This window comes from Bos javanicus, chromosome 4 (assembly GCF_032452875.1).
Source record: "Bos javanicus breed banteng chromosome 4, ARS-OSU_banteng_1.0, whole genome shotgun sequence".
In the NCBI taxonomy this organism is placed as follows: domain Eukaryota; kingdom Metazoa; phylum Chordata; class Mammalia; order Artiodactyla; family Bovidae; genus Bos; species Bos javanicus.
Genome location: NC_083871.1, coordinates 75,029,022 through 75,047,795, shown reverse-complemented (window position 1 = coordinate 75,047,795; position 18,774 = coordinate 75,029,022). Strand labels below are relative to the sequence as shown.

At 40.2% G+C, this 18,774-nt stretch overlaps 1 protein-coding gene across 1 annotated transcript in view; it reads right to left on the bottom strand.

Moving 5' to 3' along the window:
• Nucleotides 1-10,044, bottom strand: part of STEAP2 (STEAP2 metalloreductase) — a 30,756-nt gene extending 20,712 nt beyond the window's left edge. The window contains exon 1 of the mRNA XM_061414385.1: nucleotides 9,955-10,044. The gene's annotated coding sequence lies outside the window, so the exon portion shown is untranslated. The remainder of the gene's footprint in view (nucleotides 1-9,954) is intronic.
• Nucleotides 10,045-18,774: the final 8,730 nt, after the last annotated feature.

The following is an 18,774-nucleotide window of genomic DNA, read 5'->3' as shown; positions in this document are numbered from 1 at the left end:
TAAGCAAAATAACAAGTAACTCCCAAAATATTTCCTAGGCTCAGTATGTATTCAATATATTTTATATGGGTATGATTTTATGATATTTCTAGGTCCTAAATCACCAAAACAAAACTTTATATGTTTATTATGTTGAAATTATTAGGGAAAGAAAGCAATCTAATTCATGGTAGGAAGATTTTAAACAAAAAAGCTTTCTGGTTAAATTTAGGTTAGTCTAGAAATTCAATTTTAAAAATGTATTGCCCAACAACTTCAGTTGATAAAAATATTTTAGGATCTTCTTCAATAAATTAAAGCAACAACATCCTTCCTACCCACTTTTCCTCTATGTTTAGGGCACAGAAGATGCTATACACATCCTTCCATCCACCTTATAAGAAAGCCTGTTACATCAAGCACAGTCAGGGGTCTTGTGCATACCTGGACTCTCATAGCAATGCAAACTGAATGACAAGGGGGTATGTCATATTCCCAAATGAAGCTGGGAATAGCAGGTTATATCATGCTGATATAATCTCCCCATTTTATAACGTGTTGCAGATTATACTTTGAGATAAGGACACCTACGTTTAGTCACTAAGTCGTTTCCAACTCTTGTGACCCCATGGGCTGTAGCCTGCCAAGCTCCTCTGTTCATGGGATTTTCCAGGCAAGAATAGTGAAGTGGGTTGCCATTTCCTTCTCCAGAGGATCTTTCCGACTCAGAGATGGAACCTGGGTCTCCTGAATTACAGGCAGATTCTTTACTGACTGAGCCACCAGAGAAGCCCACACCTATGTTTACTGGCTAGCAAATACAAGTTTTCCTGTGTTGTAGCAACTTACAAATAAATAATCTTCCATGAAAGGCCTAGTACTCTAGCCTCTACACAAACCCATTTCCCCTTTCAATGCCATACCATGAACAGGTTAGAAAAGGCACCAGTGTCCACTGGGTGCTGTGAACCGTAGGGATCTCTGATGATTGACATCAATTTATTTATTTATTTTTGACATCAATTTAGAAATCTGTCTACAGCCAAAGGTCATAAGGATACTCACCATCCATCCCCAACCATTCTCCCATCCAGTGTCTTTTTGAGCCTGACCCCCCAGGCATTCAGCTAGGTATTAACACTTCAGTGACACCAAACAAGCACTGGCTTCTTGGTCTTCCAAACAATATGATGAAACTATAAATATTGAAGCATATATAGCAACTAAAAAAAGCTTTACGGAGGTGCAATTTACATATCATGAAATCTACCCATTTAAAATGTATAAATTAATAATTTTCAGTATATTTAGAGTTATGTAACCATCACAACAATCCAGTTTTAGAACATTCCCACCAGCAATAACTGTTGTTACTCAAATTTTAATAAAAATTTGCTGAGAGCATATGCCTCTTTTTTGTTTTTTAAACTAGTATATGCTTCTTTAAAAAAAAAAAAATCCTTCTTCCCGCAATGTCCTAAACATCCCCCTGGCTTTCACACAGTAGATTGTGGCCTATCTTTTGCTGATTCTGCTCGGTACTATGGGTGAAATAGAGGCACCTATTACTTGGCTTAAGTGGAGAGGCAGAATCTCAGTCTCAGAGCTGCCTCTTTCCACAATGGAGAACAACCTTCTAAAGCTGTGGTTCTCAACTCCAGCTGCACCCTCCAGTGACCTGAGGAGCTTTACCACATAGTGATACCCAGTCACCACCACCCCTAACCCCAGATTTTATTTAATTAGTCTAAAGTTCAGTCTGAATTTTTTAAGAGATTTTTTCATCAGGATTTTAAATGATATCCTTTAATTCGCAGCCAAGATTGACAACAACTATACTAAAAGAGGCAGGATTCAACCACATACTCATTTGAGTATTTGGAGATAACAGATAGGGCTTTTTGATACTCAGTTACATTTCTTTTCACATTGTTGTTTGTAATAATGAAAAGTAACCCTAGCAAGAGACTAACAGCCGCCCCTGGATGCTGGAAGCTGGAGGATGCAGCCCTTTCCCTTGCAGGCTCTGAGCTGTCTCAGAAGGTCCACTCACTATTTTTCAATTTCCTCTCTTCATTTTTTGGAAAGGACAGTGCCATTCCTTAAAATGTGTCATCCCACCGCACGGCATATTTTGTTCCTGTTATTTCATAACATTCAAATTTCAGAGTGTTTCAGTAAGAGTCTCTCTTCTGTCTGACTAGGGGCTGTTGCTGCTGCTGCTGCTAAGTCGCTTCAGTCGTGTCTGACTCTGTGCGACCCCAGAGACGGCAGCCCACTAGGCTCCACTGTCCCTGGGATTCTCCAGGCAAGGATACTGGAGTGGGTTGTCATTTCCTTCTCTAACTAGGGGCTTCTCTCCTCAATTCTTCAGGCATCATAGGTTCCACTGACCTGAACAGACAAGGGTTTCCAGGTGGACCAATTATCAAGCTTTAATGTGGGTAGGATCACCTGAGGATCTTGCTACAATGCACATTCTGATTTTTTAGGTCTGGAGGAGGCTTGAGAGCCTGCCTTTCTCCCAAGACCCCAGGTGATACACATGGTCCTAGTTCATGGGCCAGACTTGGACTAGCACGGCCCTAGAGTTTCTCTATCTTTTCTTTTGATGTTATTTACAGGTGATACAGACTAAATAAATGAGAGGACTATGGCATTTGTAGAAAGTTTTATTTATGTGGTATCAAGGAGAAAGAATAGGCCTAGGCTTCTGAAATCATCTTGTTACTATGAATTTCAGTTTCCTTTGTTAAAAAAAAAAGTTGTACTTGACTCTGCAGTCCTTTCTAACCTAAAATTCTTTTGTTTCTAAGACTCAGTTCAGTTCAGTTCAGTCACTCAGTCGTGTCCGACTCTTTGCGACCCCATGATTCGCAGCACGCCAGGCCTCCCTGTCCATCACCAAGTCCTGGAGTTCACTCAAACTTATGTCCATCGAGTCGGTGATGCCATCCAGCCATCTCATCCTCTATCGTCCCCTTCTCTTCCTGCCCCCAATCCCTCTCAGCATCACAGTCTTTTCCAATGAGTCAACTCTTCGCATGAGGTGGCCAAAGTACTGGAGTTTCAGCTTTAGCATCTTTCCTTCCAATGAGCACCCAGGACTGATTTCCTTTAGAATGGACTGGTTGGATCTCCTTGCAGTCCAAGGGACTCTCAAGAATCTTCTCCAACACCACAGTTCAAAAGCATCAATGCTTCAGCACTCAGCCTTCTTCACAATCCAACTCTCACATCCATACATGGGCACTGGAAAAACCATAGGCTTGACTAGACGGACCTTTGTTGGCAAAGTAATGTCTCTGCTTTTGAATATGCTATCTAGGTTGGTCATAACTTTCCTTCCAAGGAGTAAGCATCTTTTAATTTCATGGCTGCAGTCACCATCTGCAGTGATTTTGGAGCCCAGAAAAATAAAGTCTGACACTGTTTCCACTGTTTCCCCATCTATTTCCCATGAAGTGATGGGACTGGATGCCATGATCTTCGTTTTCTGAATGTTGAGCTTTAAGCCAACTTTTTCACTCTCCTCTTTCACTTTCATCAAGAGGCTTTTTAGTTCCTCTTTACTTTCTGCCATAAGGGTGGTGTCATCTGCATATCTGAGGTTATTGATATTTCTCCTGGCAATCTTGATTCCAGATTGTGCTTCTTCCAGCCCAGTGTTTCTCATGATGTACCCTGTGTATAAGTTAAATAAGCAGGGTGACAATATACAGCCTTGACATACTCCTTTTCCTATTTGGAACCAGTCTGTTGTTCTATGTCCAGTTCTAACTGTTGCTTCCTGACCTGCGTATAGGTTTCTCAAGAGGGAGGTCAGGTGGTCTGGTATTCCCATCTCTTTCAGAATTTTCCACAGTTGCTTGTGATCCACACAGTCAAAGGCTTTGGCATAGTCAATAAAGCAGAAATAGATGTTTTTCTGGAGCTCTTTTGTTTTTGCAACGATCCAGCAGATTTTGGCAATTTGATCTCTGGTTCCTCTGCCTTTCCTAAATCCAGCTTGAACATCTGGAAGTTCACGGTTCATGTATTGCTGAAGCCTGGCTTGGAGAATTTTGAGCGTTACTTTACCAGCGTGTGAGATGAGGGCAATTGTGCGGTAGTTTGAGCATTCTTTGGCATTGCCTTTCTTTGGGATTGGAATGAAAACTGACCTTTTCCAGTCCTGTGGCCACAGCTGAGTTTCCAAATTTGCTGGCATATTGAGTGCAGCACGTTAACAGCATCGTCTTTCAGGATTTGAAATAGCTAAACTGGAATTCCATCACCTCCACTAGCTTTGTTCATAGTGATGCTTTCTAAGGCCCACTTGACTTCACATTCCAAGATGTCTGGCTCTAGGTGAGTGATCACACCATCATGATTATCTTGGCCATGAAGATCTTTTTTGTACAGTTCTGTGTATTCGTGCCACATCTTAATATCTTCTGCTTCTGTTAGGTCCATACCATTTCTGCCCTTTATTGAGCCCATCTTTGCATGAAATGTTCCCTTGGTATCTCTAATTTTCTTGAAGAGATCTCTAGTCTTTCCCATTCTGTTGTTTTCCTCTATTTCTTTGCATTGATCGTTGAGGAAGGCTTCCTTATCTCTCCTTGCTATTCTTTGGAACTCTGCATTCACATGCTTATAATTTTCCTTTTCTCCTTTGCTTTTTGCTTCTCTTCTTTTCACAGCTATTTGTAAGGCCTCCCCAGACAGCCATTTTGCTTTTTTGCATTTCTTTTCCATGGGAATGGTCTTGATCCCTGTCTCCTGTACAATGTCACGAACCTCAGTCCATAGTTCATCAAGCACTCTGTCTATCAGATCTAGTCCCTTAAGTCTATTTCTCACTTCCACTGTATAGTCATAAGGGATTTGATTAGGTCATACCTGAATGGTCTAGTGGTTTTCCCCCTTTCTTCAATTTCAGTCTGAACTTGGCAATAAAGAGTTCATGATCTGAGCCAGAGTTAGCTCCCGGTCTTGTTTTTGCTAACTGTATAGAGCTTCTCCATCTTTGGCTGCAAAGAATATAATCAATCTGATTTTGGTGTTGACTATCTGGTGATGTCCATGTGTAGAGTCTTCTCTTGTGTTGTTGGAAGAGGGTGTTTGCTATGACCAGTGCGTTCTCTTGGCAAAACTCTTAGTTTCTAAGACTAATAGCTATATAATAATGGGAATCGCTAGCTTATATTTAACACTGTAACACTTCAAATTTGTGACCTTTAACATTATGATTTAAGTAGTACACAGACTACTTGAAATCTCAAGGTCACAGTTTTCCTGAGTGGACCTTTGACTTGATGTATGCATTTAATCCCTGAAGTATGTTGTTGTTGTTTAGTTGCCAAGTCATGTCTGACTCTTTGCGACCCCATGGACTGCAGCACACCAGGCTTCCCTGTCCCTTACCACCTCCTAGAGGTTGCCCAGGTTCATGTCCATTGAATCGGTGATGCCATCCAACCAACTCATCCTCTGTCGTCCTCTTCTCCTTCTGCCTTCAGTCTTTCCCAGCATCAGGCTCTTTTCCAGGGAGTCAGTTGTTCACATCAGGTAGCCAAAGTATTGGAGCTTCAGCATCAGTCATTTCAATGAGTATTCAGGGTTGATTTCCTTTAGGATTGACTGGTTTGATCTCCTTGCTGTCCACGGGACTCTCAAGAGTCTTCTCCAGCACCACAATTCAAGAGCATCAATTCTTCAGTGCTTAGCCTTCTTTATGGTTCAACTTTCACATCGATACAGGACTACTGGAAAAACCATATCCTTGACTATACAGACCTTTGTTGACAAGATGATGTCTTTGCTTTTTAATACACTGTCTAGGTTTGTCATAGCTTTCCTTCCAAGAAGCAACTGTCTTCTAATTTCTGGCTGCAGTCACCATCCAGTGATTTTAGAGCCCAAGAAGAAGAAATTTGTCACTGCTTCCACCTGAAGTATATTATCAAGCTAAGAGAATTCTATTACACTCAGATACATCACCTCATAAGATTTTCAATTTAGTGGAGTTTCCTTTACATTCCTCTGGCTGAATGGCAGCTGTTGTGTTATATTAATTTTATAAAACAGAACCACATTTGTTTCACAAACATCTAGAACATTAATTGTTGGATGATAATAACTCTGAAAGGACTGTTGTTCTCAGAGATCTTGGTGGCTTTCAAAGCCTGCTGATTTGGATATGTTACCAAAAAAAGGTAATCCTCTGGGGCCAGGCAATGAGGTTGGTGTATTTTTTGCTTTGCAGGCTATACTGAATCTTTCTTCTTCTGTCCTGCAAACCCCAAGCTCCTTTGAAGCTCATGGCAAAATTAAATATCCTCTCCCTATGCCCACTGCTATCATCTACTGATTTCTGGCTTATTCATTATTACCAGTGACTTTGGCTCCCAATACTAACACAGTCTTCCTCTCTACCCCAGCAGTTGTCATGCTGACCACTTCATCATTCAAATGGATGAACCATTTAATCTCATGGCTTCATTTCCTTCATCTAAGGCAACGAATCTTTGCCTCCACCTCACCTCAGATATCTCCAAGCACTATCTCTTGGCCTTCCAATAATTTAGTCAAATAGTCACACTGATAATTCCAGATAGCAGGAGAAATCTGATCTGTTTACTATATTCTCACTCTACTGGTTTCTTTATCCATCCTAGATTTCACAGTGTGTATTTATCATTACTCACTTAAAAAGATGGACTCTTGTTACACACTAAATGTTTATCACCCTACCCAAACTATATGTTGAAATCCTAACTCCCAATGTGAGGGTGTTAGTATGCATAGCCTTTGGGAGGGGATTAGGTCACATGGGTGGAACCCTTATCAACTGGATAAAATAAAACCCAGAGAGCTCTCTTTTCCTATCTGCCATGAGGTCACAGAGAGAAGTCTATGAACCAGGAAGTGGGCCCCTACCAGATTGAATCTTCCGGTGTCTTGATCTGGGACTTGCCAGCCTCCAGAACTGTGAGAAATAAATGTCTGTGGTTTAAGCTACCCAGGCAGTGGTATTCTGTTGTAGTTCCTTTCCATCACATCCACTTGGCAAATCTCTAGTTGTGGAAGAACCTAGCTATCCATTTTCACTGTTATTTGCACTCAAGTTGGTGAAAGCTGCTAAAGAAAAATCTGAAAACTCAGCTCACCTTAAATTCACCATTATCAATCTCACCTATCAAAGGACAGTCTGTCCATTTCTGGCCTGGACACCATCCCGTTTCTCCTTCCAAGCAGCTTTTGTTATGATCTCCTCAGAGACATCTCAAACTTAACAGGTTCAAAATGAAACAGCTTTTTCTACTCAGATCTATTCACATTCATCCAAATTTTCTCCTCTCAGTAAATGATATCATTACCCATTTGGGCTTCCCTGGTAGCTGAGGTGGTAAAGAATCCTCCTGCAAAGCAGGATACGTGGGTTCGATCCCTGGGTCAGGAAAATCCCCTAGAGAAGGGAATGGCTACCCACTCTAGTATTCTTGCCTGGAAAACCCCATGGACAGAGGAGCCTGGCAGGTTACAGTCCAGGGGGTTGCAAAGAGTCAGACAAAACTGAGCAACTAAGCATACATACCCATCATTCGGTCAAGCCAGAAATCTAGACGTGAACTTCAAGTCCTTGCTTTCCCTCACCCTTAACGTAAAACCCAACACCAACTTCTGTTTTCCAAAATATTTCTTAAAAATCTCTCTCCAATGACACCAGCTTAATCCAAGTCTCTCTCATCTTTCACCTGAACTCTGCAGACATTTTCTAATGGGTCTCTCTACATATTTCTTCGTTTCTTTCCAAACCATTCTCCAGGTAGCAGCTAAGATTGTCTTAAAATTTAGATCAGATGATATCTTTCACCTCCTTAAAAATCAACGGCCTCGTGTTGCTTTTTGAATTACAGTCACCTTCCTGACCTACGGGTTTCCCAAGTGGCAGTGGTAGTGGTAAAGAATCCGCCTGCCAATTCAGGAGACATGGGTTCAATCCCTGGGTCAGGAAGATCCCCTGGAGAAGAAAATGGCAATCCACTCCACTATTCTTGCCTGGAAAATTCCATGGACAGAGGAGCCTGGCCAGCTATAGTCCATGGGGCCACAAAGAGTTGGACACAACTCAGCCCTCACTCACACACCTTTCTGACCTAAATGAACCTAACCTGAAGGCTCTGAATGGACTAGCTAGGCCCAGTATAACTCTTCAATATCATCCTGTATGTTCCTCCCTATGTTCCAGTCACAGAATCCTTTTCTTGAAGTAGAAAGGACCAGTCACTTTCCCATTCTATGAACAGGCTATCATGTCTCTTCAGTAAAATGATTCACTCCAATTTTGTTTTGAGCCCCTGTTAAGTTTCCTTTCTTATGTAATTATTCTTTACTCATTACTATTTTCCTGACCGGAAAATCAGCTCCCTGAGGGTAGAACCATGTCTGTCTTGTCCATCACTCCCTCCGTAGTCTCTGACACATAGTACATAAGAATACGATAAATATTCTTCCTTGTCAAATGCATCCAAAAATATCATGGACAAAAGAGATGTAATAGGTCTCCAGATAAGATCCCTCATTTTGCTGATGAAGACAGCAAGCCCACAGGCCCAAAGGGGGTGATATATCAATGTCATAGTTAAGTCAATGTCATGGTTACTGGCTGAACACAGAATAAATGCATCTCTCCGATGCCCTGAATATGTTCTTCACTGAAACTGCAGTATTATAATTATGCTCACTCACTATAAGTCTGTTTTCCATGTCACTAGATAATAAAAAGTGACCTGGAGATATAGCCTTTCATTTCCTTTCTGCACAATTTGCTCAATTCATCATTACTGATATTGTCTCACTCCCTCAACACCTCTCCATCCCCTACCCCCTCACACTGCCCCCCCTCTCCAAGTCTGACTAGCTAAGACAAAGAAACTGTAGCCTTTCAAATTATGTTTCTAAATATCCTGCAAAATCTCTAGGATGGGTATTTTTCTTCTGAAGAGAAACAGAGACAGCTGCAGACTAAAAAACAATAAGAGACTTAGAGAAAGAAAAAATAAATAAATGGAGATCAACAAGACGAAGAAATAATATAGGTGAAAAAAGTGTGTGGGTGTGGCGGGGACGTGGTTTGCAGAGAACTAAAAAGGTTCCCAGCGCGGGGGTTGTTAGCTTGATTAGAATCCAATCAAAGTCAAGAGAGTGGGGGTGGGGCAGGACTTGAAATTCGACTCCTCCCACTTTCAAGGTGATGAGTGATAATTAACCATGACCTGGAATAAGTTTTTCCATCTAAAAAATGTATTGCCTGAGGAGCAAAAACTGACACCAATCCTTCTCCAAGGCAGTACGGAAGATAATAATTGGAAATCTCTCAACAAAAATTCTCTTTATCTCTCTGCTCTATTTTAAGAGCAAGATTTTTAGGCCATAATTTTCAACAAGTTTTGGCTGTGGCTGAATACAGGGCTTAGATAATTTAGGACACTCAAAGAAGAGGCCAATTACTTTCTAACACATAATGGCCTAAACACACCACGGTCACATCATTGGGTAATAAACAAAATGACTACTAGAAAGATATACACGTTCGCAAAGCAGCGCTGCCGGATCTTCAGTGAAATACGCTGCATGAACCTAAAGTGGATAGAAGAGTATCAGGCAGGCTAAGGTAACCTGTCCGTCCTTTCCCTTCGTTCCCTTGGGCCACATCCTACCTGGGACAGTGTCTCTCCTGGCCTCCTTTCTCCTGGGCCCAACCAACCCCAGGACTTTCTGGGAGCTCGGCGAAGTAGGGGTCTGAATCCGTGGAACAGACTCCCTCCCCACTCCCTGCCTCAAGGTACCAGGCGATCAGGAACCCCAGAAGCTCAGAGCGGACGCCGCAGAATCCTGGGAAAGAGGCAGGAAGCGCTTGGCACCGACCGCATCTTGACCCCCAACTCTGCAGCTGCTACCGCGCCTGGCGCTCTCCCCAACACTCACCTCCGCGCCCTCCGCGCCGGGCAGGGACGGGCCTCGCAGACCTCTCCAGCAGTGCCGATTCCCCGGGGGCCTCCCCGGGCTCTAGGGCCTAGGGACCGTGCCTCCGGCTGGCGGCTTGCAGGGTGGCTACCGCTGCGGTCGCGCTCGGGCAGCTTCCCCGCCTCCCCAAGCTGGATCGCGCAGGGCTGGGGAGCACGGAGAGGAGGGAGGGAGGGAGGAAGGAGGGAGGGAGGCGCGCTGATGCCGGCCTCACAAGACCCACCGCTAGGGGCTGCGCGCAGGGAGCCCGCAGAGCGCGGAGCGGGACCGGGGACCCCTAGCGGGCTAGGTGGGAGAGCTGAGGCGGCGGGGGAGGAGTCGGAGAGCTCGGAGAGGGTGAGGGGAAGATCTGGGGAGAGCCCGGGAGTACGTGGACCATCAGGAAGTGCAAGCAAAGCGGCGGGGAGTACCGGCTGTACGGTTACAACTTGGCGCTTCCCCTAACCTCTGCACCTCCTGGGAGCCGCTGAGTATCCATCCACCCGTGGCCTGAGCCTCCCTGCAGGGCTCCTCCAGTATTCATTTTGAAGCCGCTTAGAACGGTTGAGCCCACTTTTCTCCTCCATTGCTTGTGTGCTGTACAGCCGCCTTTTCCAGTCTAGACTCTGCTTTTAATTACACCCCCGCTCTCCCCACTCTCAGTTCCTGGCAAGTCTCCAAGAAACTGCGCTTTTTATCCTGTACGTGTTCTTTCCCTCGCCTCTACCCACCCAAATCATCTTTTGGCTTGACTGTGTCCTTGGAATAAAATGTTCAGAAATGCCCTTTCATGAACAACATTTAACAACTCCCTGGGATAGGAGAGAACCCTCAGAGCTGGCGGACCACATAGCAGTTTGTTAGCTTTGACCTTCATTCTAGCTAGTGGTGCTTGAGCTTGGTGTAGGAGAAAAAGAGTAATAGGTCGGGAGCGGGGAGGGGGGGAGCGGAGCGGGGAACGGCAGGTGAGGTAGGATACCTGGGTTCCTGGGAATGCCACTTAACTGCCTACGCCACAATGGCCTTGAGTGTTCAGAAGATTCCTGAGCTGTTTGAGGATTTGGTTTGAGGATTATGTAAATAAATACCCCCTCCCCCCCAACCCCTCAGATTGCCAAATAGCCAGGTATCCATCTTTTGTGCCGAAGATGCAGGCAGAAGCAAGAGATCTTTATTTTCAAATGTCAAATCGATTTACTGAAGATTCTTAAATTTGGGGAATTAGTTTTCATAGATCAGTAAATCCCCATTTCAGCAAATTTAAGTTTAAAAAATAATCTCTTCCGGTGTTTTATTAACCAGGGGGGGAAAAACTCTTGAAGCAGGTCTTGGATCGATTACTGGACACTGCACTTTCCCCTTTGCAGTCTATACCGAGATTAACCTTTGCAAATGCTGCTTTGGAAATACATTCTTTGTTTGACTTGACATGTGCCCCCTCCCCCACAGCCAAATATTAAGTTCAAAAGTTTAGACATGAGCTACCCATTAATGATGTGTCATGATGTGGTGGCACTGGCATCTGGTAAAATTCTTTCCACGTTGGTAACTGGGAAAAAAATAATTAAATTTTGTATCAATTTTTATTATTTTGTTTCAACACTATGAAATAATGAAATTAGTATTTTTAACACTTCTATGGGGCAGGTAGAGGAAATGCATGAAACTTAGTAGTTGATGAAGTGCTTAGCTTTCCCATGTTCTTAAAATATACAATAGCATTATATAACTTCCACAAGGGTTATTAAAAACAAAGGATTTTTAAGTATCCTAAACTATGTTATTGTATCAAACAGGTAGGTAAGACATATATTTTAAATATTTTTAATAGCTGTCTTAACATGGATTTGAACTATTCAAAAAAATCAAGTTATATGTGAAATCGCTTATCCTAAAAGAGAACCAATGAGTCAGTAATTTGCAATTTCCAGAAGACATGTCTACTTGAACTATTAAAATAAGACATTCTCCATGGAAAATCTCAGGTCACCAGATGTGTTTCCCAGAATTGTTGGTATTGATGCAAACATGATTCCTTTCAACTTCTTCCATGGTTACTGTCATTTTTACTACAGTTGTCATTTGGAGTTGCAGAGTATAAAAATGATTTCGCAAGATTTTTCCAGGTCATGACATGCTCTCTGAGAAATCCCTTTAGTTCCATGAAGTAGTAATGGATTCCACTGAAGTACAGCAATAAGTTATTAAATGGATTTCTAATGGCCTAGAGACGTTCACACAGTATTTTCTTTGAAGTTATTATACAATTGAGTAACTTTAGAGTGGTCATTTCCAAAGTATGTAACTTCAAGCTCTAGTCCCTCAAAATGCTCTTGCAAGTAATGCATTCACTACAAAAGTATTTATTGAGCTCCTGCTGTGTGCCCTGGCTAAGGCACTTGGAAAATGGTGAAGAATAGACATACTTACCTGTCCCATTAGAATTGATAGTTTGGGGACAATAAATTAGTGAACAAGTACAAATGAGATTTACACAAATTCGTTTACACAAGTAAAATAAATGTAAATCATGATGAAAATAACAGACTAAAATAACAGATAATAACAGATAAATAATATGATGAACTTCTTTATTTTAGAGATTCACAATTCAAATTAGTGGGTTAAAGGCTCTGAGAATTTCTACCTAAAAGACATTTCCTTTACTTCTCCCCAACAAATTCCCAAACTTTTTTGAGGACTGAATATTAATGAAATAGAACCATTTTTTGAAACACTGCTCTCTGAAACCAATAAACATAAAATTCTGTTACCATTACTTTACATTTTTTGTCAATGCATATTCATGTACTTTAATAAATTTATATATAATATATTTGAAGTATATTGAAGATAAAATTATATACATTTATAAGTATAATAATAAATTTTGGTAGATTTATAAGAATATGTTTCATAAATTTTGTCTGAAGACAAATGATGTAGACACATTTATAAATCTATTAGAATGTATGAGTGTATATCTGTTTAAGACATATTTTGTGGCTAACATTGTTTCATGAATGACTTTGCATGCATCAATATAGTCCAGATGCTTATAATTTTTAATTGCTATCGTCCATAATATTAGTATAGAATTGTTTTCTTTACCCTGAGCTTTAGGAAGACACATTTTTTTTAATTCTTTTGCTATTGCAACTAACACTGCCTTAACCTCTTTGAAAAATTTGCTCTTTGCTATAGTAAGTGGAAGGAATATTTCTGATATCAGTATTTTATTAAACATTTAAAATGTATATTTTTAATTATAATCTACAAAATTTCAGTAGAAGCAGATTTGACTCTGGATCTCATAGGTGACCACTTTGTGACCGAGTATAAGTATGCAATTTCAGAACGCATGTTTTTGCATTAATCATGGCATTGGTGCCTAGCAGTATCACCCTGTCAAAGTCTAATGAGAGACCTTAGAGCTGAACAATAAAAAGACAAATAACCCAATTATAAAATGGACAAATGATGTATAAAATGGAAAAATGATTTGAATGTATCTGTGGACTTAGTTTCTAAGAAGACATTCGCTTCAAGTGAATACCAAATAACATTAATTTGTGCTTTTTCAAGGTGTAGTTAACAGCTGACAGAAGAGAAAAAAGAGATGGGAGAAATTAGTCACTCTCCAACTCATTTTAATTAAAAATTTATTTTATGTGAGTTATAGGTATACAATATAGTGATTCACAATTTTTAAAGGTTATATTCCATTTATAGTTATTATAAAATATTGGCTATGTTCCCTGTGTTGTACAGTATATCCTTCTAGCTTATTTTATACCTAATACTTTGTACCTCTTAAGCCCTACCCCTGTGTTGCCCCTCTCCCCACTGGTAATCACTAGTTTGTTATCTATATCTGTGACTCTGCTTCTTTTTTGTTATACTCACTAGTTTCTTGTTGGAGAAGGCGATGGCACCCCACTCCAGTACTCTTGCCTGGAAAATTCATGGACAGAGGAGCCTGGTAGGCTGCAGTCCATGGGGTCGCTAAGAGTTGGACACGACTGAGTGACTTCACTTTCACTTTTCACTTTCATGCATTGGAGAAGGAAATGGCAACCCACTCCAGTGTTCTAGCCTGGAGAATCCCAGGGACAGGGGAGCCTGGTGGGCTGCCGTCTATGGGGTTGCACAGAGTCAGACACGACTGAAGCGACTTAGCAGCAGCAGCAGCTGCAGCAGTTTCCTGTATGGTTTAGATTCCACATATAGGTAATATCATACAGTATTTGTCTTTCTTTCTTTGACTTATTTTGCTTAGCATAATGCCCTCCAAGTCCATCATGTTGTGAATGGCAAAATTTCATTCTTTTTTACGGCTGAGTAGTATTTCTCTGTGTGTGTGTGTACATACGTTATATATGCCATTTCTTCTTTATCCATTCATCTATTGATGAACACTTAAGTTGATTCCATGTCTTAGCAATTGTAAATAATATTGCCATGAACATTGGGGTACCTGTATCTTTTCAAGTACTCATTTTAAGTATGTTAAACCCAGAAGATCTACAGAGGTACAGTCAGTACCACACTCAATTTACAAGCAGCAATTTAATTTCTGTCCAACAATATTTTTCATACTCAATTAATTGTGAAACCCAGGTCCCCACTGACCAGCTGTATCTTGACTTCTCATCTATTAAATGAATAGTCTCCAACCTTATAGAGTTATTCTGGGTATTAAATGAGTTGCTACATATAAAATGGCTATTATCCATTAACTAGTATATGTGTTAGATATTATTCAACAAACTTGCACATTTGTTTTGGTTTCATAGTTATGTACATGTTCTAATCCTAAGAATTTTACACAAAGTTTTGTATTTGAACTATAATACAAATATATAATTGAAATATGATACAAAACTATAATCATGTAGTTTTTTAAATAAGAAATTTAAGTCAATAATGTGGCCATTGAGAGTTTTTCTCCTTTCTTTTTTTTTAAAAAGGGGTTCATACTTTACTCAAATTTGAGAATTATTAGTCTATAATAAACTTGGGCTTTTTTTCTCTATATATACTTTTTAATACATCACAGGTGTCACTCTCTGAGCTCTTAAAAATTAATAAGGAAAACCATACTTAGGTCAGTTGTCTTGTTAGTAAAGTTTTAGTTCAAATGTGCTTATTTGCTCAGTCATGTCCAAATCTCTGCGACCCCATGCATTGTAGCCCACCAGGCTCTTCTGTCCATGGGGAGTCTCCAGGTGAAAATACTGGAGTGGGTAACCTTTCCCTCCTCCAGGGGATCTTCCCAACCCAGGGATCGAACCCAGGTCTCCCACATTGCAGGTGGATTCTTTATCGTCTGAGACACTAGGGAAGCCTTTTAGTTCAAATACTTGTGGATAAAAGAAGGAGGCATGTTGCATGCAAATTTGTAAACTAAGAGTTAGAATGTCTTCAGTGATTTATATAAACCTTTAGCAAGTTGTTTAACCATTCTTGGCCTTAGTTGGAATGTCTTTGAAATAGAGTTTGCTTTTGGGAATTCCCTGGTTGTGCAGTGGTTAGGACTTGGTGCATTCACTGCCATGGCACAGGTTCAGTCCCTGGTTAGAGAATTAAGATCCTGCAAGCCATGTAATGTAGCCAAAAAACAAAACAGAAAAAAAAGATTGACTTTCAAATCCCTTCAAGGTCTAAAATTTTATGACATTTTCAATATGCCCACTGTTATAGTATGATAAGTTGTTATTACATCTGGCACTTAATAAAGAAATGTGCCCTTCAAGGGGCCAAACTTTCATGTGTTATCATTCAGTTGGGAGATTCTCTGGTGGCTTAGTGGGTAATCTGCTTGCAATTCAGGAGACCCAGCTTCGATCCCTGGCTTGGGAAGGTGCCCTGGAGGAGGAAATGGCAACCCACTCTAGTATTCTTGCTTGGAGAATCCCTTGGACAGAGGAGCCTGGCGGGGTACAGTGCATGGGGTCACAAAGAGTAGGACATGACTTTCAGATGCTTGTTCTGCCCTTTTCTCATTCTCTGCTATTAGTCTGAATACACAGTTAAATTCTCCAAAGTAGGAGAAGAGCATTTAGTCAGAAGAACAAGTTATAGCAATTACCACCCTTGTGCAGTATCCTCCACAGTGAATCTGAGCTGGCCCATTTAACAAATAAGAGTGCAGTAGTGGTGATGATTTGTGACATCTAAGACTGAGTCACAAAAAGCCTTGTAGCTTCTGCCTTGGTCTCAGAGCTCATGTTATAGGGGAAACAAGTAGCCACTTAAAATTTACTTTAGACCACCATTCTATGAGGAAACCCAACCTGGCCTCATAGAGAGGCCATGGAAGAGAGAGATGCCTGAAGAGCCTATCCAGTTGAAGTGTGAAATGAAGAAGCCATCTTGGATGTCCAAGGCAAGTCTTCACATAACTCCAGCCTCATCTACTATCTGAGCAAAAGCATGACTCCAGAATGAGAGTCACCAAGCCAGAATAACTTAATTTACAAAACTGACAGATAATAAACTGTTTCAAGCTGTCGATTTGGCAGCAATTTGTTATGCAGTGATAGATAGGCTTAAGGGCAAAAAAAAAAATGCTCATTTCTCTTTTGATCAATTATATCTACTTTATATCCCTCTCATATGAAGTCCTTTTTAGAAAAGTATAGCCGTATAATTTTTTTTCAGTAGACAATTTCCTCTTTGTTTCATTCATTTAAAAAAAAAATAATCACAAAGACATGGTTTTATGTCATTTCATCATCTTTTTGATGCCCAGTTTAAGATTCATTTTCTGGAAATAATTGAGTCATCATCAACTTTGCAAATTAATACCCATGAAAGAAACTATCTTTAAGAAACAAAGCTACTGTTTCTATAAACATACATGTTTGACCCTTATTACTATAAAAGGATCAGAGAAGATTAGGAGTGGGAAAGATGTTAAACAGGAGCCCATTTAAATCTGTTTTATTATTTTAACATTATATTTAACCTAGGTTATTTATCTTAAAATACATTTAAGTAAAATTGAAATGTCCTTTAAGATGTTGAAATTTTATAACTAAATCCAACTATCCCTAAAAAAGAGGTTTCCATTTATTTTACTACAAATGTGTTCAGAATTGATAGTGTTGACAAATAACAAAGCGTTTTATAATACTTAATTTCATACAGTACCCCAAAATAAATTCTATTTAGGTCAAAGTGTTAAAATTTGAAGTTCTATGTTTTTTAAAAACATAAGATGAGGGGAAATGTTTCCTGTAAATTTATAAAATTGTTGTCAAATTATTTAAAATAGCTCACACAAATTCAGGATAGAAGTTTAAGCTCCAGTAAATGAACAAAAGAATTGATGGACATTTTAATAAAGAAGAAATAAAATTGTTTAACAAACAGAGACTCTGGGAAAGATACCATCAATGGGCTTTCTATAATCTCTTTTTCTTTTCCTTTTCATTAAATTTGAACAATCAAGTACTGTTCTCTAAGCAGCTCACCAAAGGTATTACTATTTAAAGGCCCGTTCTAAAATTTGCAATCTACTTTGTTAAGGCAAAAAGTAAAAGGTAGGTCATTGGCTTAAAAATGCCCAAGACAACATTTCTCTTTTTTTTTCTTAAGCAATTATTTAATAAAGGAGTCCCCAGGTCTCCAATTTTCAATGTACATATATATTGGGCCTTATTATTTCCTAGATTACTTTACTCCAGTCAATTTACCCATTTTATGGGCAGCTTAATGTTTTGAGCCATCTTTTCCAGAAGCATGTTATTAAGAAGATTCATTTTTGAGAGCTTCCCTGGCGGCTCAGATGGTAAAGAACATGCCTGCAATGCAGGAGACCTGGGTTCTATCCCTGGGTCAGAAAGATCCCCGGGAGAAGAAAATGGCAACACACTCCAGTATTCTTGCCCAGAGAATCCCATGGACAGAGGAGCCTGGTGGGCTACAGTCCATGGGGTGACCTGCAAAGAGTCAGATGACTCAGTCAGATGACTGAGCCACTTGCATATTTACTTTAAAACAGTGACTAATAACTTTTATTTTTATGTTTTTCAAGCTATTAATTTATTCTACAAATATTTATTGAATATTCTTTGTGTGTCTCTCTAAGGGGCTGGGAGACACAGTAACGGACAAAGCAGATCCCCACCACCATGAAGCACGCGCTGGAGTCTGAAATATTTAAATCACAAATTCACCAGTGGAGTATAGGTAGTTAAAAAAGGAAAGAATTCCAAGGATTGAGCTGTGGAACATTCCAACATGTTGTGATGAGAGTGATGAAAAGTAAACGACAAAAGAAATTAAGATACCATTAAGAGATACTTCTCTTAACGAGGTAAGAGAAAAAGTGGAACTGTTGAGTGCCCTGGAAGCTGAGTGAAAGGAGTATTTCAAGGAAAGGGGAGTACTCCAGGGAGTGTCAGGTGCTTTTGTGTGATCAAGTAAGAGGAGAAATAAGAACAAGATTTAAAATGTGAAGATCATTGATAACTTACCTCATGGCAATTCGTTTAGAGAAGGGGAGAACAGAAACTGGAGACAAGTTAAAGAACAGAGCAATCCAAGTATAGACAACTCTTCCTAAGACTTTTTCTGTAAAATAAAGAAGAGAATTGAAGTGATAAGTGGAGGAGAAAACAGGTTTCAGAACCAGGAACAGTTTAAGATAGAAAAAATTGTATATATATGCTTATAGGGACAATCCCAAGGAGAGCAGAAGACAGATGATGCATAACAGAGAGTGAAGAATTGCTAAGTGAAGAATTGCTCAAGGTCATTGAGAAGGTAAGAGGGGATGGGATTCAGTGCAGGAAT